Raw genomic sequence first — 2,500 nt, 5'->3', positions numbered from 1 at the left:
CCGTGCCCATGATGTGGCCTTGACCAAGCCATTCAAGCCATGCGTTGCCTTCGCCTTGGCATGCCGTGGCCTTACCTCGCCATGCGATGCATTCCGACAAAGTGACGCGAAGCGGAAGCCTATCATGGCGTAAAAATGTCGACAAAATTTTTCGACATTTGAATAATGGGGTTTGACAAGGTTTGAAAAATTCAATACAAATGGTAGGCTTGAATGTCGACAAAGTGACGCGAAGCGGAAGCCTACCACGGCGTAAAAATGTCGACAGATTTTTTCGGACCTTGTCCTGCCATGGGCTGCGCGCAGCATGCCGGCAGCCTGTGCGCAGCGTGCGCACAGCATGTCGGCAGCGTGCGCACAGCATGCCGGCAGCGTGCGCGCACCATGCCGGCAGCCTGTCGACAGAATTTTTCGAAACTTGTCCTGCCATGCGCGCGCGCAGCTTGCTTGCAGCGTGCTGATTCTGTCGACAGTGAGGCTAGCGAAAGTTGTCCTGCCATGGCGTGCGCGCAGCCTGTGCGCGCAGCTTGCGCATCTGTCGACAGTGAGGCTAGCGAAACTTGTCCTGCCATGGCATGCGCGGCGCCTGCGCGCAGCCTGCGCGCAGCATGCGCACAACATGCGCGCAGGCTGTGCGCAGCGTGCGCGGAGCTTGCGTGCAGCTTGCGCATCTGTCGACAGTGAGGCTAGCGAAACTTGTCCTGCCATGGCATGCGCGCAGCGTGCGCGCAGTCTGTGCGCAGCATGCGCGCAGCCTGTGCGCAGCGTGCGCGCAGCTTGCGCATCTGTCGACAGTGAGGCTAGCGAAACTTGTCCTGCCATGGCATGCGCGCAGGCTGCGCGCAGCATGCGCGCAGCCTGCGCGCAGCATGTGCGCAGCATGCCGGCAGCATGGTTCCAGGTTTTTTCAAATGTCGACAGAATTTTTCAAATCTTGTCAAACCCCGTTTTTATTGAAATTTCCTCGCACAATAAGCTCCCCATAAGTAGTCTATGATTTTTAGGACCTTCTCCAACTTACAAAACTAAAAAATTCCTCCCGGATTTGTTTTAATGATTTTTTCAATTTTACGACTTCTAAAAATAATAAAAAATACTTCCCGACTTCAAAAATTTATGAAACTTTTTCCCATCATAGATTGCATGTTTCTTAGTATCCCTGCAAAAAATCACGTCCAAATACCTTGTATTGAATTATTTAGAGCCCATTATGACTCCTCGCGCATAGGTGATGTCTCTTCCTGTCAAAGGGCTAAATGCATAAAATGCTATATAGGGGGGTGTGTGTTGCCTGCATATGCATGGCAGCCCATGCCTTCCTAGCTGCAGCCCCCTTCCCCCACGCCACACCCATGTCATGTTGCCTCGATATGTTGCCTCGGTATTATGGGTTTGGTGTCGGGGTCGGGGGGCTGCCACCCATGGCGGTGGTGGCCGGAATCCGGCCGCCGCCACCATGCCGCCGCCATGGGTGAGGGAGGAAAAAAAAGGCGTGGAAAGTTGCGAAATGGGGTTGTCTAGGCTTTTTTTTGGCATGGGAGAGCATGGAGTGCTAGGAACTCCTTCTCAAATGCACGGGCATGTCGACCACAACCTCATTTCGCAACAACAACCACCCGTGTGGGGTGGCGGTGGGTGGATAGTCGCGGATTGGGGCTTGCCAAGCCAATGTTTTCAAAAAATTTCATCAAAATTAAAAACAAATGTTTTGTTGCCTTCGGATTTGTGGGCGAGCGGCGAGTCGGAGTGGAGCCGGTAAAGTTTAACCTCGGTGTGCACGGTTGTTTTTAGAAACTCAATCCAATGCCGGGGACGTTGAAAGTGACGCTCTTATGAGTTGCAAACCCGCAAGATTTAAAGAACCTTTTCAAAACAATTTCAAACCAACAAGATTTAAAAACAGAAATTTTCATCAAAATGAAAAACAAATGTTTTGTTGCCTTCGGACTAGTGGGCGAGCGGCGAGTCGGAGTGGAGCCGGTAAAGTTTAACCTCGGTGTGCACGGTTGTTTTTAGAAACTCAATCCAATGCCGGGGACGTTGAAAGTGACGCTCTTATGAGTTGCAAACCCACTAGATTTAAAGAACCTTTTCAAAACAATTTCAAACCAACAAAATTAAAAACAAATGTTTCGTTGCAAACAAATTGTGGGCGAGCGGCGAGTCGGAGTGGAGCCGGTAAAGTTTAACCTCGGTGTGCACGGTTGTTTTTAGAAACTCAATCCAATACCGGGGACGTTGAAAGTGACGCTCTTATGAGTTGCAAACCCACAAGATTTTAAAAACTTTTTGAAAATGTTTCTTCTAAATGACACATTTTGATCCTTGGCAAGTGCTCAATCCGTAACTATCCAATCACCGCCACACCACACCGGTCGGGAGTGTGTGAATGGTGTGCTTCCCGGGGTTGGCATAGATAATCTTTCGCATCGACAATCTTTTGCATGCGAGGGAATGTCTATGCCAACCCCGGGAAGCACACCATTCACCCACTAGTTGT

The sequence above is a fragment of the Prunus avium genome, unplaced genomic scaffold, assembly GCF_965620075.1.
Source record: "Prunus avium unplaced genomic scaffold, drPruAviu1.hap1.1 HAP1_SCAFFOLD_99, whole genome shotgun sequence".
Classification (NCBI taxonomy): domain Eukaryota; kingdom Viridiplantae; phylum Streptophyta; class Magnoliopsida; order Rosales; family Rosaceae; genus Prunus; species Prunus avium.
This window is presented reverse-complemented; position numbering follows the sequence as displayed.